The 26,341-nt window shown below is 53.2% G+C and overlaps 1 pseudogene; it reads right to left on the bottom strand.

Moving 5' to 3' along the window:
* LOC135564255 (KICSTOR complex protein SZT2-like) overlaps positions 1-26,341 on the bottom strand; it is a 129,927-nt pseudogene that overhangs the window by 71,937 nt on the left and 31,649 nt on the right.

The following is a 26,341-nucleotide window of genomic DNA, read 5'->3' as shown; positions in this document are numbered from 1 at the left end:
GCGAGCGAGACAGACAGCGAGCTGAGAGAGAGACAGAGCGACAGACAGAGAGAGCGAGACAGAGAGAGAGCGAGACAGAGAGAGCAGAGCAGAGACAGAGAGACGAGAGCGAGACAGAGAGAGCGAGACAGAGAGAGCGAGCGACAGAGAGACAGAGCGAGACAGACAGAGCGAGCGAGACAGAGAGAGCGAGCAAGACAGAGAGCTTGAGACAGACAGAAAGAGACAGAGAGAGCGAGACAGACAACAGAGAGAGTTACAGACAGAGAGCGAGACAGACAGAGAGAGCGAGACAGAGAGAGACAGAGCTAAAGACAGACAGAGAGCGAGCGAGACAGAGAGAGCGAGCGAGACAGAGAGAGACAGACGAGACAGAGAGAGAGCGAGCGAGACAGAGAGAGCGAGCGAGACAGAGAGAGAGACAGAGCGAGACAGAGAGAGAGCGAGGGAGACAGAGAGAGCGAGACAGAGAGAGCGAGACAGAGAGACAGACAGAGAGCGAGAGCGAAACAGAGAGAGAGAGCAAGAGAGAGACAGACAGAGCGAGACAGAGAGAGCGAGCGAGACAGAGAGAGAGCGAGACAGAGAGAGCGAGCAGACAGAGAGAGCGAGCGAGACAGAGAGAGCGAGACAGACAGAGCGAGCGAGACAGAGAGAGCGGAGACAGAGAGAGCGAGCGAGACAGAGAGAGCAGACAGAGCGAGAGAGAGAGAGCGAAGACAGAGAGCGAGCGAGACAGAGAGAGCGAAGACAGAGAGAGCGAGCAGAGATAGAGACGAGCGAGACAGAGAGAGCGAGCGAGACAGAGAGAGCGAGCGAGACAGAGAGAGAGAGAGACAGAGAGAGCGAGAGACAGAGAGAGAGAGCGACAGAGAGAGAGAGCGAACAGAGAGAAACAGAGAGAGAGAGCGAGAAACAGAGAGAGAGCGAGACAGACAGAGCGAGACAGAGAGAGAAGACAGACAGAGAGAGCGAGACAGAGAGAGAGAGACAGAGATGAGCGAGCGAGACAGAGAGAGCGGACGAGACAGACAGAAAGCAGAGCGAGACAGAGAGAGAGCGAGCGAGACAGAGAGAGACAGAGACAGAGAGAGAGAGAGAGAGAGAGAGAGAGCGACAGAGGCGAGACAGAGAGAGCGAGCGAGACAGAGAGAGAGCGAGACAGAGAGAGCGAGCGAGAGAGAGCGGACAGAGAGAGTGAGCGAGACAGAGAGAGCGAGCGAGACAGAGAGAGACGAGCTAGACAGAGAGAGAGACAGACAGAGAGCGAGCGAGACAGAGAGAGCGCAGAGACAGAGAGAGCGAGCGAGACAGAGAGAGCGAGACAGAGCGAGCGAGACAGAGAGAAGACAGAGCGAGACAGAGAGCGAGCGAGACAGAGAGAGCGAGACAGAGAGAGAGAGACAGAGACAGAGAGCGAGCGAGACAGACAAAGCGAGCGAGACAGAGAGAGAGAGCAAGACAGAGAGAGCGAGACAGAGACAGAGCGAGAGAGAGAGCGAGCAGACAGAGAGCGAGCGAGACAGAGAGCGAGATCGAGAGAGAGCGAGACAGAGAGAGAGACAGAGAGAGAGAGAGCGAGACAGAGAAGCGAGCGAGAGCGCGAAACAGAGAGCGAGCGAGACAGAGAGAGCGAGCGAGACAGAGAGAGCGAGCAGAGCGAGACAGCGAGAGAGACAGAGACAGAGCGAGACAGAGAGAAGCGAGCAAGACAGAGAGAGCGAGAGAGACAGAGAGAGCGAGCGAGACAGAGAGAGAGACGAGACAGAGAGAGCGAGACAGAGAGAGAGCGAGACAGAGAGAGCGAGCGAGACAGAGAGAGTGAGACAGAGCGAGACAGAGAGAGCGAGACAGAGAGAGACAGAGCGAGACAGAGAGGCGAGCGAGACAGAGAGAGCGAGCGAGACAGAGAGAGAGAGCGAGACAGAGAGAGCGAGACGAGACAGAGAGAGTGAGACAGAGAGACAGAGAGAGCGAGCGAGACAGAGAGAGCGAGCGAGACAGACAGAGAGAGCGAGCGAGACAGAGAGCGAGCGAGACAGAGAGAGCGAGCGAGACAGAGAGAGCGAGACAGACAGAGCGAGAGAGACAGAGAGCGAGCAAACAGAGAGCGAGCGAGACAGAGAGAGCGAGACAGAGAGAGCGAGAGAGAGAGAGAGCGCGAGAGAGAGTGCGAGAGCGAGCGAGACAGAGAGAGCGAAGACAGAGAGAGCGAGCAAGACAGAGCGAGCGAGACAGAGAGAGTGAGACAGAGCGAGCGAGACAGACAGAGCGAGACAGAGAGTGCGAGCGAGACAGAGAGAGTGAGCGAGATAGAGAGAGCGAGCGAGACAGAGAGAGCGAGCGAGAGAGAGAGAGAGACAGAGAGAGACAGAGAGCGAGAGAGAGCGAGACAGACAGAGAGAGCAGAGAGCGAGACAGAGAGAGCGAGACAGAGAGAGAGATACAGAGAGAGACAGAGCGAGAGTGCAGACAGAGAGACAGAGCGAGCGAGACAGAGAGAGCGAGACAGAGACAGAGAGAGCGAGACAGAGAGAGTGAGAGACAGAGAGAGAGCGAGCTAGAGAGAGCGAGACGAGACAGAGAGAGCGAGACAGAGAGAGCGAGCGAGACAGAGAGAGCGGCGAGCGAGACAGAGAGAGCGAGCGAGACAGAGAGAGCGAGCGAGACAGAGAGAGCGAGACAGAGAGAGACAGAGCTAGACAGAGCGAGACAGACAAAGCGAGCGAGACAGAGAGAGCGAGCGAGACAGAGAGAGCGAGCGAGACAGAGAGAGCGAGCGAGACAGAGAGAGCGAGACAGAGAGAGAGCGAGCGAGACAGAGAGCGAGCGAGACAGAGAGAGTGAGACAGAGCGAGCGAGACAGACAGAGCGAGCGAGACAGACAAAGCGAGCAAGACAGAGAGTGAGCGAGCGAGACAGAGAGAGCGAGACAGAGAGAGCGAGAGAGACAGAGAGAGAGAGCAGACAGAGAGCGAGCGAGACAGAGAGAGACAGAGCGAGACAGAGAGCGAGCGAGACAGACAGAGCGAGCGAGACAGAGAGAGCGAGCGAGACAGAGAGAGCGAGCGAGAGAGAGAGCGAGACAGAGAGAGAGCGAGACAGAGAGAGCAGAGACAGAGCGAGCAGACAGAGAGAGCGAGCGAGACAGAGAGAGCGAGACAGAGAGAGCAGAGCGAGACAGAGAGACAGAGAGCGAGCGAGACAGAGAGAGAGCGAGACAGAGAGAGCGAGCGAGACAGAGAGAGCGAGCGAGACAGAGAGAGCGAGACAGAGACAGAGAGAGAGAGCGCGAGAGAGAGCGAGACAGAGAGAGCGAGACAGAGAGAGAGCGCAGACAGAGCGAAGACAGAGAGAGTGAGCGAGCGAGACAGAGAGACAGAGAGAGCGAGCGATACAGAGAGAGCGAGCGAGACAGAGAGAGAGCGAGCGAGACAGAGAGAGCGAGCGAGAGAGAGAGAGAGCGAGCGAGACAGAGAGAGACAGAGCGAGCGAGAGACAGAGAGAGCGAGACAGAGACAGAGCGAGCGAGACAGAGAGAGAGAGCGAGACAGAGAGAGCGAGACGAGAGACAGAGAGAGCGAGCGAGACAGAGAGAGCGAGACAGAGATGAGACAGAGCGAGACAGACAGAGAGAGCGAGCGAGAGAGAGAGAGAGCGAGACAGAGAGAGCGAGCGAGACAGAGAGAGCGAGACAGAGCGAGCGAGACAGAGACAGAGCGAGAGCGAGACAGAGAGAGCGAGACAGAGAGAGAGCGAGCGAGACAGAGAGAGACAGAGCTAGACAGAGACGAGACAGACAGAGAGAGCGAGAGAGCGAGCGATAGAGCAGAGAGAGCGAGACAGAGAGAGCGAGCGAGACAGAGAGAGAGAGCGAGACAGAGCGAGCGAGACAGAGAGCGAGCGAGACAGAGATAGCGAGACAGAGACAGAGAGAGAGCGAGAGAGGAGAGAGAGAGCGAGCGAGACAGAGAGAGAGCGAGACAGAGAGAGCGAGCAAGAGAGAGCGAGCGAGACAGAGCGAGACAGAGAGAGTGAGACAGAGAGAGCGAGAGAGAGAGAGCGATACAGAGAGAGAGAGAGCGAGCGCGAGCGAGACAGAGAGAGCGAGCGAGACAGAGAGAGCGAGAAAGACAGAGCGAGCGAGACAGACAAAGCGAGCAAGACAGAGAGTGAGCGAGCGAGACAGAGAGCGAGCGAGACAGAGAGACCGAGCGAGACAGAGAGAGAGAGAGCGAGACAGAGAGAGCGAGCGAGACAGAGAGAGAGCTAGACAGAGCGAGACAGAGAGAGAGACAGAGACAGAGCGAGCGAGACAGAGAGAGCGAGCGAGACAGAGAGAGAGAGCGAGCGAGACAGAGAGAGCGAGCGAGACAGAGAGAGCGAGCGAGACAGAGAGAGAGACAGAGAGAGAGAGCGAGCGAGACAGAGAGAGCGAGCGAACAGAGATAGCGAGACAGAGAGAGCGAGACAGAGAGAGCGAGAGAAACAGAGAGAGCGAGAGAGACAGAGAGAGCGAGACAGAGAGAGCGCGAGACAGAGAGAGCGAGCAAGACAGAGCGAGCGAGACAGAGAGAGTGAGACAGAGCGAGCGAGACAGAGAGAGCGAGACAGAGAGAGCGAGCGAGACAGAGAGAGCGAGCGATACAGAGAGAGCGAGCGAGACAGAGAGAGCGAGGGAGACAGAGAGAGCGAGCGAGAGCAGAGAGAGAGAGCGAGCGAGACAGAGAGAGTGAGCGAGACAGAGAGAGCGAGCAGATAGAGAGAGCGAGACAGAGAGAGAGACAGAGAGAGCGAGACAGAGAGAGACAGAGCTAGACAGAGCGAGACAGACAAAGCGAGACAGAGAGAGCGAGCGAGACAGAGAGATGAGACAGACAGAGAGAGCGAGCGAGACAGACAGAGAGAGCGAGCGAGACAGACAGAGCAGAGAGAGCGAGACAGACAGAGAGAGCGAGACAGAGCGAGACAGAGAGCGAGCGAGACAGAGAGAGCGAGCGAGACAGAGCGAGAGCGAGACAGAGAGAGCGAGAGACAGAGAGAGAGAGCGAGACAGAGAGAGCGAGCGAGACAGAGAGAGCGAGACAGAGCGAGAGACAGAGCGAGAGCGAGACAGACAGAGCGATACAGAGAGAGCGAGCGAGACAGAGAGAGAGAGCGATACAGAGAGAGCGAGCGAGACAGAGAGAGCGAGCGAGACAGAGAGAGCGAGCGATACAGAGAGAGAGAGCGAGCGAGCGAAACAGAGAGCGAGCGAGCGAAACAGAGATAGCGAGACAGAGAGAGCGAGACAGAGAGAGCGAGAGAGAGAGAGCGAGCGAACAGAGCGAGACAGACAGAGAGCGAGCGAGACAGAGAGAGCGCAAGACAGAGAGAGCGAGCAAGACAGAGCGAGCGAGACAGAGAGAGTGAGACAGAGAGAGAGAGAGCGATACAGAGAGAGAGAGAGAGCGATACAGAGAGAGCGAGCGAGCGAGACAGAGCGAGCGAGAATGAACAAGCGAGACAGAGAGAGAGAGCGATACAGAGAGAGCGAGCGAGCGAGACAGAGAGAGCGAGCAGCGAAACAGAGAGCGAGCGAGACAGAGAGAGCGAGCGAGACAGAGAGAGCGAGAGAGAGAGCGCAAGACAGAGAGAGCGAGCGATACAGAGAGAGCGAGCGAGACAGAGAGAGTGAGACAGAGCGAGTGAGACAGACAGAGCGATACAGAGAGAGCGAGCGAGACAGAGAGAGAGAGCGATACAGAGAGAGCGAGCGAGACAGAGAGAGCGAGCGAGACAGAGAGAGCGAGCGATACAGAGAGAGCGAGCGAGCGAAACAGAGAGCGAGCGAGCGAAACAGAGATAGCGAGACAGAGAGAGCGAGACAGAGAGAGCGAGAGAGAGAGAGAGCGCGAGAGAGAGTGCGAGAGCGAGCGAGACAGAGAGAGCGCAAGACAGAGAGAGCGAGCAAGACAGAGCGAGCGAGACAGAGAGAGTGAGACAGAGCGAGCGAGACAGAGAGAGCGAGACAGAGAGAGCGAGCGATACAGAGAGAGCGAGCGATACAGAGAGAGCGAGCGAGACAGAGAGAGCGAGGGAGACAGAGAGTGCGTGCGAGACAGAGAGATCGAGACAGAGAGAGTGAGCGAGATAGAGAGAGCGAGCGAGATAGAGAGAGCGAAACAGAGAGAGACAGAGAGAGCGAGACAGAGAGAGACAGAGCTAGACAGAGCGAGACAGACAAAGCGAGACAGAGAGAGCGAGCAAGACAGAGAGAGCGAGCGAGACAGAGAGAGCGAGCGAGACAGAGAGAGCGAGCGAGACAGACAGAGAGAGAGAGCGAGACAGAGAGAGAGAGAGCGATACAGAGAGAGAGAGAGAGCGATACAGAGAGAGCGAGCGAGCGAGACAGAGCGAGCGAGAATGAACAAGCGAGACAGAGAGAGAGAGCGATACAGAGAGAGCGAGCGAGCGAGACAGAGAGAGCGAGCGAGCGAAACAGAGAGCGAGCGAGACAGAGAGAGCGAGCGAGACAGAGAGAGCGAGCGAGACAGAGAGAGCGAGCGAGACAGAGAGAGCGAGACAGAGCGCGAGAGAGAGAGCGCAAGACAGAGAGAGCGAGCAAGACAGAGAGAGCGAGCGATACAGAGAGAGCGAGCGAGACAGACAGAGCCTGACAGAGAGAGCGAGCGAGACAGAGAGAGCGAGCGATACAGAGAGAGCGAGCGAGACAGAGAGAGACAGAGAGAGCGAGTGAGACAGAGAGAGCGATACAGAGAGAGCGAGCGAGACAGAGAGAGAGAGCGAGACAGAGAGAGCGAGCGAGACAGAGAGAGCGAGGGAGACAGAGAGTGCGTGCGAGACAGAGAGATCGAGACAGAGCGAGCGAGACAGACAGAGAGAGAGAGCGAGACAGAGAGAGAGAGAGCGATACAGAGAGAGAGAGAGAGCGATACAGAGAGAGCGAGCGAGCGAGACAGAGCGAGCGAGAATGAACAAGCGAGACAGAGAGAGCGAGCGAGCGAGACAGAGAGAGCGAGCGAGCGAAACAGAGAGCGAGCGAGACAGAGAGAGCGAGCGAGACAGAGCGCGAGAGAGAGAGCGCAAGACAGAGAGAGCGAGCAAGACAGAGCGAGCGAGCGATACAGAGAGAGCGAGCGAGACAGACAGAGCGAGACAGAGAGAGCGAGCGAGACAGGGTTAGCGAGCGAGACAGAGAGAGCGAGCGAGACAGAGAGACAGACAGAGAGAGAGAGCGAGACAGAGAGAGAGCGATACAGAGAGAGAGCGAGCAGACAGAGAGAGCGAGCGAGACAGAGAGCGAGCGAGAGAGAGAGAGCGGAGCGAGACAGAGAGCGAGACAGAGAGAGCGAGAGACAGAGAGCGAGCGAGACAGAGAGAGCGAGCGAGACAGAGAGAGCGAGACAGAGAGAGCGAGAGAGAGCAGAGCTAGACAGACAGAGAGAGCGAGCAGACAGAGAGAGCGAGCGAGCGAGAGAGATGAGAGAGAGGCAGCAGAGAGACAGAGAGCGAGCGAGAGAGAGAGAGAGCGAGACAGAGAGAGCGAGAGAGAGAGAGCGAGACAGAGAGAGAGCGAGACGAGAGAGAGACAGAGAGAGCGAGACAGAGAGAGCGAGCGACAGAGAGAGAGAGCGAGCGAGACAGAGAGAGCAAGAGAGAAGCGAGCGAAACAGAGAAGCGACAGAGAGAGAGCGAGACAGAGAGAGCGAGACAGACAGAGCGAGCGAGACAGAGAGCGAGACAGACAGAGAGAGCAAGACAGAGCGAGACAGAGAGGCGATAAGACAGAGAGAGCGAGCGAGACAGAGAGAGCGAGACAGAGAGAGAGCGAGCGAGACAGAGAGAGACAGAGAAACAGACAGAGAGAGCGAGCGAGACAGAGAGAGCGAGACAGAGAGAGAGAGCGAGACAGACAGAGAGAGCGAGACAGAGAGAGACAGAGAGACAGAGCGAGACAGAGAAGACAGACAGAGAGCGAGCGAGACAGAGAGAGAGAGCGAGACAGAGAGCGAGACAGAGAGAGCGAGCGAGCGAGACAGAGAGAGCGAGACAGAGACAAGCGAGAGAGAGCGAAGACAGAGAGAGCGAGCAAGAGAGCGAGCAGAGAGACAGAGCGAGAAGACAGAGAGAGAGCGAGCGAGACAGACAGAGCGAGACAGAGAGAGCGAGCGAGACAGAGAGAGCGAGCGAGACAGAGAGAGCGAGCGAGACAGAGAGAGAGACGAGACAGAGAGCGAGAGAAGCGAGAGACAGACAGAGCGAGACAGAGAGAGCGAGCGAGACAGAGAGAGAGAGCGAGACAGAGAGAGCGAGCGAGACAGAGAGAGAGCGAGCAGAGACAGAGAGAGCGAGACAGAGAGAGAGAGCGAGCGAGCGAAACAGAGAGAGCGAGCGAGACAGAGAGAGCGAGACAGAGAGAGCGAGACAGAGAGAGCGAGCGAGACAGAGAGAGTGAGCGAGAGAGACAGAGAGCGAGCGAGACAGAGAGAGCGAAGACAGAGAGAGCGAGCAAGAGAGCAGAGACAGAGCGAGCGAGACAGAGAGAGCGAGCGAGAGACAGAGCGAGACAGAGAGCGAGCAGAGACAGGAGTTAGAGCGGCGAGACAGAGAGAGCGAGACAGACAGAGAGACAGACAGAGAGAGAGAGCGAGACAGAGAGAGCGAGCGATACAGAGAGAGCGAGCGAGACAGAGAGAGCGAGCGAGCGAGACAGAGAGCGCGAGACAGAGAGGGAGCGAGCGAGACAGAGAGAGCGAGCGAGACAGAGAGAGAGCAGAGCGAACAGAGAGAGAGAGCGAGCGAGACAGAGAGAGAGAGACAGAGAGAGAGAGAGAGAGCAGACAGAGAGCGAGCGAGCAGAGAGCGAGCGAGCGATACAGAGAGAGCGAGCGAGACAGAGAGAGAGAGCGAGACAGAGAGAGCGAGCGAGACAGAGAGAGCGAGCGAGACAGAGAGAGCGAGCGAGACAGAGAGAGTGAGACAGAGCGAGTGAGACAGACAGAGCGATACAGAGAGAGCGAGCGAGACAGAGAGAGAGAGCGAGACAGAGAGAGCGAGCGAGACAGAGAGAGCGAGCGAGACAGAGAGAGCGAGCGATACAGAGAGAGAGAGCGAGCGAAACAGAGAGAGAGCGAGACAGAGAGAGAGAGAGCGAGACAGAGAGAGCGAGAGACAGAGAGAGCGAGCGAAGACAGAGAGAGCAGAGAGAGACAGAGAGAGCGAAGACAGAGACAGAGCGAGCGACAGACAGAGAGAGCAAGACAGAGAGAGCGAGACAGAGCGAGCGAGACAGAGAGAGCGAGCGAGAAGAGAGAGACAGAGCGAGACAGAGAGAGCGAGCGAGACAGAGAGCGAGACAGAGAGACAGAGCTAGACAGAGCGAGACAGACAAAGCGAGCAAGACAGAGAGAGCGAGCGAGACAGAGAGCGAGACAGAGAGCAGAGAGAGCGAGACAGACAGAGAGAGCGAGCAAGACAGAGAGAGCGAGCGAGACAGAGAGAGCGAGACAGAGAGAGACAGAGCGAGACAGAGAGAGTGAGAGAAGCGAGACAGAGAGAGCGAGACAGAGAGAGCGAGACAGAGAGAGAGAGCGAGACAGAGAGAGCAGAGCGAGACAGAGAGAGCGAGCGAGACAGAGAGAGAGAGAGAGAGCGAGCGAGACAGACAGAGAGAGCGAGAGACAGACAGAGCGAGCGAGACAGAGAGAGCGAGAGACAGAGAGAGAGAGTGAGCAGACAGAGAGAGCGAGACAGAGAGAGAGCGACGAGACAGACAGAGCGGCGAGACAGAGAGAGCGAGCAGACAGAGAGCGAGTGAGACAGAGAGCGAGACGAGACAGACAGAGCGATACAGAGAGAGCGAGCGAGACAGAGAGAGAGAGAGCGAGACAGAGAGAGCGAGCGAGACAGAAGAGCAGAGCGAGACAGAGAGAGCGAGCGAGACAGAGAGAGAGAGCGAGCGAGCGAAACAGAGAGCGAGCGAGACAGAGAGAGCGAGACAGAGAGAGCGAGACAGAGAGAGAGAGAGAGAGCGCGAGAGAGAGTGCGAGAGCGAGCGAGACAGAGAGAGCGCAAGACAGAGCAAGCGAGACAGAGAGAGCGAGCGATACAGAGAGAGCGAGCGATACAGAGAGAGCGAGCGAGACAGAGAGAGCGAGGGAGAGAGAGAGCGTGAGAGAGCGAGACAGAGCTAGACAGAGCGAGACAGACAAAGCGAGCAAGACAGAGAGAGAGAGCGAGATCGAGAGAGCGAGCGAGATAGAGAGAGCGAGCGAGATAGAGAGAGCGAGCGAGACAGAGAGAGCGAACGAGACAGAGAGAGCGAGCGAGACAGAGAGAGCGAGACAGAGAGAGACAGAGCTAGACAGAGAGCGAGCGAGTCAGAGAGAGCGAGAGAGAGACAGCGAGCGAGACAGAGAGAGCGAGAGAGAGAGAGCGCGAGCGAGGGAAACAGAGAGCGAGCGAGATAGAGAGAGCGAGCGAGACAGAGAGAGCGAGCGAGACAGAGAGAGCGAGCGAGACAGAGAGAGCGAGACAGAGAGAGACAGAGCTAGACAGAGAGCGAGCGAGTCAGAGAGAGCGAGAGAGAGAGAGCGAGCGAGACAGAGAGCGAGAGAGAGAGAGAGCGCGAGCGAGGGAAACAGAGAGCGAGCGAGACAGAGAGAGTGAGACAGAGCGAGCGAGACAGACAGAGCGAGCGAGACAGACAAAGCGAGCAAGACAGAAAGTGAGCGAGCGAGACAGAGAGCGAGCGAGACAGAGATAGCGAGCGAGACAGAGAGAGAGACAGAGACAGAGAGAGAGCGAGAGAGACAGAGAGAGAGCGAGACAGAGAGAGCGAGCGAGACAGACAGAGCGAGCGAGAATGAACAAGCGAGACAGAGAGAGCGAGCGAGACAGAGAGAGCGAGCGAGACAGAGAGAGCGAGCGAGACAGAGAGAGCGAGCGAGACAGAGAGACAGACAGAGAGAGAGAGCGAGACAGAGAGAGAGCGATACAGAGAGAGCGAGCGAGCGAGACAGAGAGAGCGAGCGAGACAGAGAGCGAGCGAGACAGAGAGAGCGAGCGAGACAGAGAGAGCGAGCGAGACAGAGAGAGCGAGACAGAGCGCGAGAGAGAGAGCGCAAGACAGAGAGAGCGAGCAAGACAGAGCGAGCGAGCGATACAGAGAGAGCGAGCGAGACAGACAGAGCGAGACAGAGAGAGCGAGCGAGACAGAGAGAGCGAGCGATACAGAGAGAGCGAGCGAGACAGAGAGAGTGAGACAGAGCGAGTGAGACAGACAGAGCGATACAGAGAGAGCGAGCGAGACAGAGAGAGAGAGCGATACAGAGAGAGCGAGCGAGACAGAGAGAGCGAGCGAGACAGAGAGAGCGAGCGATACAGAGAGAGAGAGCGAGCGAGCGAAACAGAGAGAGCGAGCGAGACAGAGAGAGCGAGACAGAGAGAGCGAGACAGAGAGAGCGAGAGAGAGAGCGCAAGAGAGAGAGTGAGAGCGAGCGAGACAGAGAGAGCGAGACAGAGAGAGACAGAGCTAGACAGAGAGCGAGCGAGTCAGAGAGAGCGAGAGAGAGAGAGCGAGCGAGACAGAGAGAGCGAGAGAGAGAGCGCGAGCGAGGGAAACAGAGAGCGAGCAAGACAGAGAGAGTGAGACAGAGCGAGCGAGACAGACAGAGCGAAAGAGACAGACAAAGCGAGCAAGACAGAAAGTGAGCGAGCGAGACAGAGAGCGAGCGAGACAGAGATAGCGAGCGAGACAGAGAGAGAGAGAGTGAGACAGAGAGAGAGAGAGCGAGCGAGACAGAGAGATCGAGACAGAGAGAGTGAGCGAGATAGAGAGAGCGAGCGAGATAGAGAGAGCGAAACAGAGAGAGACAGAGAGAGCGAGACAGAGAGAGACAGAGCTAGACAGAGCGAGACAGACAAAGCGAGACAGAGAGAGCGAGCGAGACAGAGAGAGCGAGAGCGAGACAGAGAGAGAGAGAGCGATACAGAGAGAGCGAGCGAGACAGAGAGAGCGAGAGTGAGACAGAGAGAGAGAGAGCGATACAGAGAGAGCGAGCGAGCGAGACAGAGAGAGCGAGCGAGCGAAACAGAGAGCGAGCGAGACAGAGAGAGCGAGCGAGACAGAGAGAGCGAGCGAGACAGAGAGAGCGAGACTGAGAGAGCGAGAGAGAGAGAGAGAGCAGACAGAGAGTGAGCGAGAAGACAGAGCGAGACAGAGAGAGTGAGCGAGACAGAGAGAGCGAAGACAGAGTGAGCGAGAAGACAGAGCGAGCGAGACAGAGAGAGAGACAGAGCGAGCGAGACAGAGAGAGCGAGACAGAGAGAGCAGAGAGAGAGAGCGAGACAGAGAGAGAGAGCGAGGAGACAGAGAGTGAGAGCAGAGACAGAGATCGAGACAGAGAGAGTGAGCGAGATAGAGAGAGCGAGCGAGATAGAGAGAGCGAAACAGAGAGAGACAGAGAGAGCGAGACAGAGAGAGACAGAGCTAGACAGAGCGAGACAGACAAAGCGAGACAGAGAGAGCGAGCGAGACAGAGAGAGCGAGCGAGACAGAGAGAGCGAGAGAGACAGAGAGAGCGAGAGAGACAGAGAGAGAGAGAGCGAGACAGAGAGAGCGAGCGAGCGAGACAGAGAGAGCGAGAGCGAGACAGAGAGAGAGAGAGCGATACAGAGAGAGCGAGCGAGACAGAGAGAGCGAGCGAGCGAAACAGAGAGCGAGCGAGACAGAGAGAGCGAGCGAGACAGAGAGAGCGAGCGAGACAGAGAGAGCGAGACTGAGAGAGAGAGAGAGAGCGCGAGACGAGAGAGCGCAAGACAGAGAGAGCGAGCAAGACAGAGCGAGCGAGCGATACAGAGAGAGCGAGCGAGACAGACAGAGCGAGACAGAGAGAGCGAGCGAGACAGAGAGAGCGAGCGATACAGAGAGAGCGAGCGAGACAGAGAGAGTGAGACAGAGCGAGTGAGACAGAGAGAGTGAGACAGAGAGAGGGAGACAGAGCGAGTGAGACAGACAGAGCGAGTGAGACAGACAGAGCGAGTGAGACAGAGAGAGTGAGACAGAGCGAGTGAGACAGAGAGAGTGAGACAGAGCGAGTGAGACAGACAGAGCGAGCGAGACAGAGAGCGAGCGAGACAGAGAGAGCGAGCGAGACAGAGAGAGCGAGCGAGACAGAGAGAGCGAGCGAGACAGAGAGAGCGAGCGAGACAGAGAGAGCGAGCGAGACAGAGAGAGCGAGCGAGACAGAGAGCGAGCGAGACAGAGAGAGCGAGACAGAGAGAGCGAGAGAGAGAGAGAGCGAGAGAGAGTGCGAGAGCGAGCGAGACAGAGAGAGCGCAAGACAGAGAGAGCGAGCAAGACAGAGCGAGCGAGACAGAGAGAGTGAGACAGAGCGAGCGAGAGACAGAGAGAGCGAGACAGAGAGAGCGAGCGAGACAGAGAGAGCGAGAGGAGACAGAGAGAGACAGAGAGTGCGAGCGAGACAGAGAGAGACGAGAGACAGAGAGAGAGAGAGCGAGCGAAGACAGAGAGAGAGCGAGACAGAGAGAGACAGACAGAGCGAGCGAGATAGAGAGACAGAGAAACAGAGAGAGACAGAGAGAGCGACAGACAGAGAGAGACAGAGCGAGACAGAGAGAGCGAGAGAGAGAGAGAGCGAGACAGAGACAGAGACAGAGAGAGACAGACAGACAGAGCGAGACAGACAAAGCGAGCAAGACAGAGAGAGCAAGCGAGACAGAGAGAGCGAGACAGAGAGAGAGCGAGACAGAGAGAGACAGAGAGAGACAGAGAGAGCAGAGAGACAGAGAGAGCGAGCGATACAGAGAGAGCGAGCGATACAGAGAGAGCGAGCGAGACAGAGAGAGCGCGAGACAGAGAGAGCGAGCAAGACAGAGCGAGCGAGACAGAGAGAGTGAGACAGAGCGAGTGAGACAGAGCGAGCGAGACAGAGAGAGCGAGCGAGACAGAGAGAGCGAGCGAGACAGAGAGAGCGAGCGAGCGAGAGAGACAGAGAGACAGAGAGAGAGATCGAGACAGAGAGAGCGAGAGAGAGAGCGCAAGAGAGAGTGCGAGAGCGAGGGAGACAGAGAGAGCGCAAGACAGAGAGAGCGAGCGATACAGAGAGAGCGAGCGAGACAGAGAGAGCGAGCGAGACAGAGAGAGCGAGACAGAGAGAGCGAGCGAGACAGAGAGAGCGAGACAGACAGAGAGAGCGAGGAGACAGAGAGAGGGAGACAGAGAGATCGAGACAGAGAGAGAGCGAGATAGAGAGAGCGAGCGAGATAGAGAGAGCGAGCAGAGAAAGACAGAGAGCGAGACAGAGAAAGAGACAGAGAGAGACAGAGCTAGACAGAGCGAGACAGACAAAGAGCAAGACAGAGAGAGCGAGCGAGACAGAGAGAGACAGAGAGAGCAGAGAGTGCGTACAGACAGAGCGAGAGACAGAGAGAGAGAGCGAGATAGAGAGAGCGAGCGAGATAGAGAGAGCGAGACAGAGAAAGACAGAGACAGAGACGAGAGACAGACAGAGCGAGACAGAGAAAGCGAGACGAGACAGAAGAGCAGAGCGAGACAGAGAGAGCGAGAGAGAGAGAGCGAGCGACAGAGAGAGACAGAGAGACGAGCGAGACAGAGAGCGAGCGAGACAGAGAGAGCGAGACAGAGAGAGCGAGACAAAGAGAGCGAGACAGACAGAGCGAGACAGAGAGAGCAAGAGCGAGACGAGACAGAGAGAGAGACAGAGAGAGACAGAGCGAGACAGAGAGAGCGAGCGAGACAGAGAGAGCGAGCGAGACAGAGAGAGCGAGAGACAGAGAGAGAGAGAGAAGCGAGACAGAGAGAGCGAGAGAGAGAGAGCGAGACAGAGAGAGCGAGACAGAGAGAGCGAGAGAGAGAGAGCGAGCAGAGATAGAGAGAGCGAGCGAGATAGAGAGACCGAGCGAGCGAGACAGAGAGAGCGAGCGAGACAGAGAGAGACAGAGCTAGACAGAGCGAGACAGGCAAAGCGAGCGAGACAGAGAGCGAGCGAGACAGAGAGAGCGAGACAGAGAGAGCGCGAGAGAGTGCGAAAGCGAGCGAGACAGAGACCGAGCGAGACAGAGAGAGCGAGAGAGAGAGAGCACGAGCGAGCGAAACAGAGAGCGAGCGAGACAGAGAGAGCGAGCGAGACAGAGAGAGCGAGCGAGACAGAGAGCGAGACAGAGAGAGTGAGACAGAGCGAGCGAGACAGAGAGCGATACAGAGAGAGCGAGCGAGACAGAGAGAGCGAGGGATACAGAGAGCGAGCGAGACAGAGAGAGACAGACAGAGAGACAGTCAGAGCGAGACAGAGAGAGCGAGCGAGACAGAGAGAGCGAGACGATACAGAGAGAGCGAGCGATACAGAGAGAGCGAGCGAGACAGAGAAAGCGAGGGAGACAGAGAGTGCGTGCGAGACAGAGAGATCGAGACAGAGAGAGTGAGCGAGATAGAGAGAGCGCAAGACAGAGCGAGCGAGCAAGACAGAGCGAGCGAGACAGAGAGAGTGAGACAGAGCGAGCGAGATAGAGAGAGCGAAACAGAGAGAGACAGAGAGAGCGAGACAGAGAGAGACAGAGCGAGACAGAGAAGCGAGACAGAGAGAGCGAGCGAGACAGAGAGAGCGAGACAGAGAGAGACAGAGCTAGACAGAGCGAGACAGAGATAGAGAGAGCGAGCGAGACAGAGAGAGCGAAACAGAGAGAGACAGAGAGAGCGAGACAGAGAGAGACGAGACAGACAGAGCGAGACAGAGAAAGCGAGACAGAGAGAGCGAGCGAGACAGAGAGAGCGAGCGAGACAGAGAGAGCGAGCGAGACAGAGAGAGAGCGAGACAGAGAGAGCGAGCGAGACAGAGAGAGAGAGCGAGACAGAGAGAGCGAGACAGAGCAGAGAGAGACAGAGCGAGACGAGACAGAGAGAGAGAGCGATACAGAGAGAGCGAGCGAGACAGAGAGAGCGAGACAGAGGAGACAGAGAGAGCGAGCGAGACAGAGAGAGCGAGCAGAGACAGCGAGAGAGAGAGAGAGAGAGCGAGAGAGAGCGCGAGAGAGAGAGAGAGCGCAAGACAGAGAGAGCGAGCAAGACAGAGAGAGCGAGCGAGACAGAGAGAGCGAGCGAGCGAGACAGAGAGAGCGAGACAGAGAGAGCGAGCGAGACAGAGAGAGCGAGCGATACAGAGAGAGCGAGCGAGACAGAGAGAGCGAGACAGAGCGAGTGAGACAGAGAGAGCGAGACAGAGAGAGGGAGAGACAGAGCGAGCGAGACAGACAGAGAAAGAGACAGACAGAGCGAGAGACAGAGAGAGCGAGACAGAGAGAGCGAGTGAGACAGAGAGAGAGACAGAGAGAGCGAGACAGACAGAGCGAGACAGAGAGATCGAGACAGAGACAGAGAGACAGACAGAGAGAGCGAGCGAGACAGAGAGAGCGAAACGAGAAAGACAGAGCGAGCGAGACAGAGAGAGAGCGAGACAGCGAGCGAGCTAGACAGAGAGAGCGAGACGAGACAGAGAGAGCGAGACAGAGAGAGCGAGCGAGACAGAGAGCGAGCGAGAGAGAGAGCGAGCGAGAGCGAGCGAGACAGAGAGAGCGCAAGACAGAGAGCGAGCGAGCAAGACAGAGCGAGCGAGACAGAGAGAGCGAGACAGAGAGAGCGAGACAGACAGAGAGAGCGAGCGATACAGAGAGAGCGAGCGAGACAGAGACAGAGAGAGTGAGACAGAGAGAGCGAGACAGACAGAGAGATCGAGACAGAGAGAGAGAGAGCGAGACAGAGAGAGCGCAGAGACAGAGAGCGAGACAAGAGAGACAGAGAGAGACAGAGCGAGAGAGACAGAGCGAGCGAGACAGAGAGAGCGAAGACAGAGAGAGACAGAGAGAGAGAGACAGAGAGAGAGACAGAGACAGACAAAGCGAGCGAGACAGAGAGAGCGAGAAGACAGAGAGAGAGCGAGACAGAGAGAGACAGAGCTGAGACAGAGCGAGACAGAGAGAAGCGAGCAAGACAGAGAGAGACAGAGCGAGACAGAGAGAGCAGAGCGAGACAGACAGAGCGAGCAAGACAGAGAGCGAGCGAGCGAGACAGAGAGCGAGCGAGACAGAGAGAGCGCGATACAGAGAGAGCGAGCGAGACAGAGAGAGCGAGCGAGACAGAGAGAGCGAGGAGACAGAGCGAGCGAGACAGAGAGATCGAGACAGAGACAGAGAGAGAGAGAGAGAGCGAGCGAGACAGAGAGAGCGAGACAGAGAAAGAGAGAGCGAGCGAGACAGAGAGAGCGAGACAGAGAGAGCGAGACAGACAGAGCGAGACAGAGAGAGAGAGCGAAACAGAGACAGCGAGAGAGAGAGCGAGCGAGACAGAGAGAGCGAGAGAGAGAGCGAGAGAGAGCGAGAGCGAGACAGACAGAGAGAGAAGACAGAGAGAGCGAGACAGACAGAGCGAGCGAGATAGAGAGAGACAGAGCGAGACAGAGAGAGTGAGACAGAGCGAGACAGAGAGAGCGAGACAGAGAAAGACAGAGCTAGACAGAGCGAGACAGACAAAGCGAGCGAGACAGAGAGAGAGAGCAAGATAGAGAGAGAGAGCAAGATAGAGAGAGAGAGCGAGATAGAGAGAGCAAGCGAGACAGAGAGAGCGAGACAGAGAGAGACAGATCTAGACAGAGCGAGACAGACAAAGCGAGCGAGACAGAGAGAGCGAGACAGAGAGAGACAGAGCTAGACAGAGCGAGACAGACAAAACGAGCGAGACAGAGAGAGCGAGGGAGACAGAGAGTGCGTGCAAGACAGAGAGATCGAGACAGAGAGAGTGAGACAGAGCGAGACAGAGAGAGAGAGCAAGATAGAGAGAGCGAGCGAGATAGAGAGAGCAAGCGAGACAGAGCGAGACAGAGAGAGAGAGCAAGATAGAGAGAGAGAGCAAGATAGAGAGAGAGAGCGAGATAGAGAGAGCAAGCGAGACAGAGAGAGCGAGACAGAGAGAGACAGATCTAGACAGAGCGAGACAGACAAAGCGAGCGAGACAGAGAGAGCGAGACAGAGAGAGACAGAGCTAGACAGAGCGAGACAGACAAAGCGAGCGAGACAGAGAGAGCGAGGGAGACAGAGAGTGCGTGCGAGACAGAGAGATCGAGACAGAGAGAGTGAGACAGAGCAAGACAGAGAGAGAGAGAGCGAGACAGAGAGAGCAAGCGAGACAGAGAGAGCGAGACAGAGAGAGACAGAGCTAGACAGAGCGAGACAGACAAAGCGAGCAAGACAGAGAGTGAGCGAGCGAGACAGAGAGCGAGCGAGACAGAGAGAGCGAGCGATACAGAGAGAGCGAGCGAGCGAGCGAAACAGAGAGCGAGCGAGACAGAGAGTGAGACAGAGCGAACGAGACAGTCAGAGCGATACAGAGAGAGCGAGCGAGACAGAGAGAGCGAACGATACAGAGAGAGCGAGCGAGACAGAGAGAGCGAGCGATACAGAGAGAGCGAGCGAGACAGAGAGAGCGAGCGAGCGAAACAGAGAGCGAGCGAGACAGAGAGAGCGAGCGAGACAGAGAGAGCGAGCGAGAGTGCGAGAGCGAGCGAGACAGAGAGAGCGCAAGACAGAGAGAGCGAGCAAGACAGAGCGAGCGAGACAGAGAGAGTGAGACAGAGCGAGCGAGACAGAGCGAGCGAGACAGAGAGCGAGACAGAGAGAGCGAGCGATACAGAGAGAGCGAGCGAGACAGAGAGAGCGAGGGAGACAGAGAGTGCGTGCGAGACAGAGAGATCGAGACAGAGAGAGTGAGCGAGATAGAGAGAGCGAGCGAGATAGAGAGAGCGAAACAGAGAGAGACAGAGAGACACAGACAGAGAGTGACAGAGCTAGACAGAGCGAGACAGACAAAGCGAGACAGAGAGAGCGAGCGAGACAGAGAGAGCGAGCGAGATAGAGAGAGCGAAACAGAGAGAGACAGAGAGACACAGACAGAGAGTGACAGAGCGAGACAGAGAGAGCGAGACAGAGAGAGCGAGACAGAGAGAGACAGAGCTAGACAGAGCGAGACAGACAAAGCGAGCGAAACAGAGAGCGAGCGAGACAGAGAGAGCGAGCGATACAGAGAGAGCGAGCGAGACAGAGAGAGCGAGAGAGAGAGAGCGAGCGAGACAGAGCGAGCGAGACAGAGAGAGCAGACCTAACTCACTCCATTAAATTAATCAAAACAGGAACATTCTACATTTGGCTAGAAATTCAAAAGGAAATTATCCAGAGAAAAATGTCCTCCTGTGTGCTACCTATATCCCCCCACTAGAATCCCCATATTTTAATGAAGACACTACGGAAAAAGAAGGAACAGCATGTCAGAAATCAGCTCAATGTAATTGAAGAATCCATAGACTCATAACCACTTCTGGGAAAATTGGAAAACACTAAACAAACAACAACACGAAGAATTATCTATCCAAAATGGAGATGTATGGGTAAACCACTTCTCCAATCTTTTTGGCTCTATAACAAAGAATAAAGAGCAAAAACATATGCATGATCAAATACAGATCTTAGAATCAACTATTAAAGACTACCAGAACCCACTGGATTCTCCAATTACATTGAATGAGTTACAGGACAAAATAAAAACCCTCCAACCCAAAAAGGCCTGTGGTGTACATGGTATCCTCAATGAAATGATCAAATATACAGACAACAAATTCCAATTGGCTATACTAAAACTCTTTAACATCATCCTTAGCTCTGGCATCTTCCCCAATATTTGGAACCAAGGACTGATCACCCCAATCCACAAAAGTGGAGACAAATTTGACCCCAATAACTACCGTGGAATATGCGTCAACAGTAACCTTGGGAAAATCCTCTGCATTATCATTAACAGCAGACTCGTACATTTCCTCAATGAAAACAATGTACTGAGCAAATGTCAAATTGGCTTTTTACCAAATTACCGTACAACAGACCATGTATTCACCCTGCACACCATAATTGACAACCAAAGAAACCAAAACAAAGGCACAAAGTCTTCTCATGCTTTGTTGATTTCAAAAAGGGGGGTCTGCTATACAAACTGATGGAAAGTTGTGTTGGGGGTAAAACATACGACATTATAAAATTCATGTACACAAACAACAAGTGTGCGGTTAAAATTGGCAAAGAGAGAGAGAGCGAGAGAGCGAGAGAGAGAGAGCGAGACAGAGAGAGCGAGACACAGAGAGAGAGCGAGACAGAGAGAGAGAGCGAGACACAGAGAGAGAGCGAGACACAGAGAGAGAGCGAGACAGAGAGAGCGAGACAGAGAGAGCGAGACAGAGAAAGCGAGACAGACAGAGCGAGACAGAGAGAGAGCGAGACAGAGAGAGCGAGACAGAGAGAGACAGAGAGAGCGAGACAGACAGAGCGAGACAGACAGAGCGAGACAGACAGAGCGAAACAGACAGAGCGAGACAGAGAGAGCGCGAGACAGAGCGAGGTGAAGGGCAGTCTAATGATGAGCGTCCACCACACCGTTTCCAGCTGTCAAGTCTTTTACCCATCAGGGCAGATGATTGGGAGTAGACAAGGAGAGGACAGATTTTAAAGCAATTGAAATAGAGCCCATGTCACCCTGGGGAAGTAGAGGGCCTCATTGTCAAAATCCCGGAGTTTCCCTTTAAATGCGTATTTTTGACTTCCAGTAGTGTTGACAGAGGATACCTTAGTGGTGTCTAGGGTTGCAAAGGGTTGGAAATGTCCATTGGGAAGTTAAGCCCAGGAATTTTGTACATTTTGCAAAATTCATCAAAAAAAATTAGCTTATAACAGTGAACCTTTTTTTGTGGGATACACATAAGGCAATTCTAGGTATTGTGGCATATTTTAGTTAAACTATCCCCAATTCAATGGAATTGCAACCCTCTGCATGCACAGTGCATTCACATGTCTAGATGATTCTCAAGATCTTGCACACTAATGAGATGCTACTGAGCCCACACTCCTACACTGTCTGAGCCAAGGACTACATGCTTTCTGGTAAGTTTTGATTACAATACTGGGTGGGGTGAATATATTTTATACGACATACATTATTTTTTTGTTAACTAGTAAATAGTAGCCTACAGCAAAGTGTGTTTAAATCATTTCTAACTTGTTAACAATTTCTGCTAATTCGTTTTTGCTACCATGTGGGTTTTAGCTTGCTTGAGCCTGCTAACTGAGTGTTAATTCACCTGTTTCCATACATATTTAATTTTTAAATATGTATCTTACTAAGGAGTTGTTAAATCTAACTGCTTAACTATTTATCTGTACATGGAATTGTATTTGTTGTTTTTTTAACTCATTTTTTTCTAATCTTTAAAGGAAAATGCCACGGGCACTATCTGATGTGTGGAGACATTTCACTGCAGCTAATGTAAAAGGAAAAGCTGTGTACATTTGCAAATACTGTGCCAAATCATATGTGAAGAATGCAACAAAGATGCAGAATCATCTGGTCAAGTGCATAAAGTTCCCTCAGTGCTCACAACAAGCAACCTCTGACGAAAGTCCCTCTACTTCTATTCGAGGTGAAAATGATTAATCAGACACCTTATCGATAGCAACAGCTCATGGTCTTCCTGGAATCAAAAGTTTTTTTGACTCAATGGAGGAACGTGGTCAGAGAAATGCTGATGAATGTCTTGCTCGAGCTGTGTATGCAACTGGTTCACCTCTGATGCTCACAGGCAATGTGTATTGGAAGAGATTTATGAATGTTCTTCGTCCAGCATACATCCCTCCAACCAGACAGGCTTTATCTACTCATTTGCTGGATGCAGAGTTCAACAGAGTTCAAGTGAAGGTCAAGCAAATCATAGAGAAAGCAGACTGTATTGCAATCATCTCTGATGGGTGGTCTAATGTTCATGGGCAAGGAATAATTAACTACATCATCTCAACCCCTCAACCAGTATTCTACAAGAGCACAGACACAAGGGACAACAGACACACCGGTCTCTACATTGCAGATGAGCTGAAGGCTGTCATCAGTGACCTTGGACCACAGAAGGCATTTGCACTGGTGACAGACAATGCTGCGAACATGAAGGCTGCTTGGTCTAAAGAGGAGGAGTCCTACCCTCACATCACACCCATTGGCTGTGCTGCTCGTGCATTGAATCTGCGCCTCACAGACATCATGTCACTGAAAACAATGGATACATTATACAAGAGAGCCAAGGAAATGGTTTGGTATATGAAGGGTTATCAAGTTATAGCAGCAATCTGCCTCATCTAGCAAAGTGAGAAGAATAAGAGCACCACATTGAAGCTGCCCAGCAACACCCGTTGGGGTGGTGTCGTCATCATGTTTGACAGTCTCCTGGAGGGGAAGGAGTCTATCCAAGAAATGGCCATATCACAGTCTGGATGATGTATTTTGGGAGAGAGTGGTAAGCAGCCTGAAACTCCTGAAACCTATAGCAGTAGCCATTGCACAGATTGAGGGAGACAATGCCATCCTGTCTGATGTTCAGACTCTGCTTGCAGATGTAAGAGAAGAAATCTGCACTGCCCTGTCCACTTCACTGTTTCCACTGTTGCTCCAAGCAGAGGAAACTGCAGTTCTGAAATACATCAAAAAGTGTGAAGATTTCTGCCTGAAGCCCATACATGCTGCAGCGTACATGTTGGACCCCAAGTATGCTGGCAAGAGCATCCTGTCTGGTGCAGAGATAAACAAGGCCTATGGTGTCATCATTACCGTGTCTCTCTACCTTGGCCTAGATGAGGGCAAGGTTCTTGGCAGTCTGGTGAAGTACACTTCCAAGCAAGGGCTTTGGGATGGAGATGCAATACGGCAGTCGTGCCAACATATCTCATCAGCCACCTGGTGGAAGGGACTTTGTGGATCTGAGGCTCTTTCCCCTGTTGCCTCCATCATCCTCCAAATCCCACCAACATCAGCCACCTCAGAGTGCAACTGGTCCTTGTTTGGGAACACACACACCAAAGCACGCAACAGGCTGACCAATACCAGTGTTGAAAAATTGGTGGCCATCCTGGCAAATTTGAGGCTTTTTAAGCCTGACAACAAGCCATCCTCAACAAGGTTGGAAAGTGACAGTGAAGATGAGGCCTCGGAGTCTGATGTCCAAGAGGTGGACATTGAGGAGGTCCAGGGAGAAGACATGGAAGCCTGAGTGGAAGACAACCAAAGCTTTAGTTTCTAGACTAACATTTTACAGATGTATGTTGAAAACTTTTTGGGAGATGTAATGTATCATTGGGGATCATTCAATATTCCCTTTCTTTTGTTGTTCAGTGAAATCATCCCATATGAAGAGTCAACTCATTTACTTAAAGTTCAATTAGTAAGTAAATTGTTTTTTAAAAATTTCTATTGAAAGGATTTAATAATTTTCAATTATGTCTAATTATGATAAGGTAAAAGTTTCATGTTTCTGTCTCCATATGATGTGGTAGATATATCCAATGCAAAAAAGCATCTACATTTAAATGGTATTAATATTCATTTGCATATATTTCCTTTAATTCCCATATAGTCCCACGGAAAGTTTACACCTCTGAATATTCCCCAAAATGTGCAACCCTAGTGGTGTCTCTCTCTCTCTGATATATTTATGCAAATCAATGCTCAGTGAGGTGTTTGAAAACAAACATTGTATTGAAACACATACACACACTTAAAGAAAACTTAAACCCTCTGTAAACAAAGGAGCTGAGCTGTATGAACAGTTGTCGGGGAGAAGGAAAAACAACTTGGGAATATTTTAATAAATCACTTGTTGTTGAAGCTCAGAAAGACTTTCGGAGAGAAACAGCTGACATCATAGATGAAGCCTGGGCAGAGTTAAACGGAGCATGATCAACAGTGCCATCTAGAAGGGTGTTAGAGGTACTGCAGCACAACGTACAGAATGTTCACACTATTTGACACCCACAATGAATCAGCGATTTCATCTGTTACTCTTAAGTTAGCCATGAGGACAGTAGTGTGGGCACATTTATCTCAGAGTGGGAAAGCACTGAGAGGTGACACAGAAGTGTACAGAGGTTTCTTAGTCCTAACTTCCATTGTTAACTGCAGGCTCAGCCCATCTCTCATTATGCTACCTCTGCTCACAATCCATACACTGCAGAATTCTGTCCCAATGCTCCCCGATCCCCATGAGCCCCTCTCTTCCTCTTGCTCTCCAAATCCCTGTCTTACCAGCACTTCCCACTCCATGCACCAGCAACAGGATGTGTTTGTCCACCTGTTCCACTGGACGGACACCTTCCAGAGATGACCGGGAGCCCTGCAGATGGATGGAGTAAAACATACCTGCACGCACAGAAAGACACACATGCAGACACACGCACACGTCAGACCACTGCAGATATTTGACATTACAACCCAAAATCATCTCTAACCCAAGGGCACGTTACCACTGTTCTGGGAACAGCAAATAAATAATGTAGTGGTGACACCACTTCAGAGCCCTAATGGTTTCTCAGTGCCACAGTTGCCTGCACTTCAATAGAGAAATCAACTATGAGCTTGCTACTGTACTATGGGATCCTCAGAGTATACAGCCCTAATGGTTCTTCAGGGCCACAGTTGCTTGTTGAGCAATAGAGAAGCCCTCTGTAAGCGTGCTACTGTACCGTGAACTCCTGAGAGAAGAGGGGATCCTGGCTCCGGGCGAGACATGGGCTGTAGGCTGCCATCCAGTTTCACAGTACTTCCCTGTTTGAGATGTCTCACAAAGTCTGGGAAGAACAGAGATCATGGGAATATGTTGGGTGTAAGGGAACTTTAAAATGCATAATCAAGAAGTGGCATGCTCAACTCAATTCCTTCAACAAGTCTCTGGGTGTAGGGTTGGATGCAGCAGAGAGAAGTGCCTATGAAGAGGTGGGACTGTTCTACAATGAGGGGAGGCAGTGGCGTAAGAATAAGGGGGGCACCAGGGCTAACCTGAGGTAGAAGACTGATTTGGTAGTGCGCTCCTGATAGACAAACATGCTCTTCCTGTTGACCACACACAAGGCGTTGAGCACTGACCGCAGAGCCTGGATAGCTGGGATATGGAGAGAAGAGAGTCTTTCAACACAAATAAAGATACTGAGCAAACCATCTCAATTATACAGACACTGAATGTATTGAATTCGTTAAAATGTTAAGTCTTTTTTAAAGGCCAAAGCAGCTATTTTTATTTTAATATCAAATCATTTCTGGGTAACAATTAAGATTTTTCTCAATTAAAAAAAATGTTAAAAATAAATACAAATATCTTCTTAGCAAAAGCAATTTCTCAAGCAAAAATGTTCCTAAGACTGTCTGGGAGTGGCCTGAGTTAGGGGCCTAATGGGAGGGATGTGTAAAATGATCTGTTATTTGAAGAGAGGAGGGCAAACTCTCTTTGTTATTGGTCTATTCATGTATATTGCCTGGTGATGTCACCAGGCCGTTGAAAACCCCCACCCATGCAAACAAACTGACATTTCAGGAGGTCTTTTCAAACAGCTCTTACACTAAAAGGGCATTATCATCATTTTTACAATGTCACAGTATTATTCCAACTTTCATAGTGTGGAAATATAAATAAAACACAGACAAATCATGTTTTGACTGCACTGCTCCTTTAAGTAAAGGAAGTCATTCATTTTCCTATTCATCGTCATCATTTGCACATAATTGTCACACGTTTGTTAATATTGGCATATTTAAAATACAATTCAGGATCAAGATGTTATTGTTAATGGTCATGAAGACATGAATTCCTACTCTGTCAGTGGTCTTTATTTCTCTGCATGCTCAAACACATTTTTATTCTGTATTTTGCCAGTGGCACTGACTCACCCCTGAACACACCTACGTTGGGTCCCACTTTGAGGCGAGGGTGGATGTGGATGACGGTGCTCCACACCACCTCACAGGCAAAGTGACCTGGGAAGAACTGCATGGTGGCAGCAAGGTAGTCCCGCGGCTGGCAGTTCTCCTCAGCATTGTAATCTGTTGGTGGGTGAAGGGGGTGAAGAAGATGGGAGAGAGGGGGGGAGTGAGAGGGGGTGGGTGGGTGGGTGAGTGAGAGAGGGGGTGGGTGGGTGGGTGAGTGAGTGAGACCGAGAGAGAGAGAGAGAGAGAGAGAGAGAGAGAGAGAGAGAGACAGAAAAGAGAAGATCATTTACAACCACAACTGCAGAGAGGAGAGAGGGGAGATGCATTTCAGTGTGACACCAGCCAGGAAAAGAAACAACACAATCGCTATGGGAGCCTTTTCCCAGCCCCAGTAACATTATGTTATTGCACTGCAGTCACAAACAACAACCCTCTCTGATGTCTATCCCCTCTCCAGGATCCAATTCATTT

The sequence above is a fragment of the Oncorhynchus nerka genome, linkage group LG24 (genome assembly GCF_034236695.1).
Source record: "Oncorhynchus nerka isolate Pitt River linkage group LG24, Oner_Uvic_2.0, whole genome shotgun sequence".
NCBI lineage: Eukaryota > Metazoa > Chordata > Actinopteri > Salmoniformes > Salmonidae > Oncorhynchus > Oncorhynchus nerka.
Note: the sequence above shows the minus strand (reverse complement) of the source record. Positions and strands in the feature narration are given on the sequence as shown.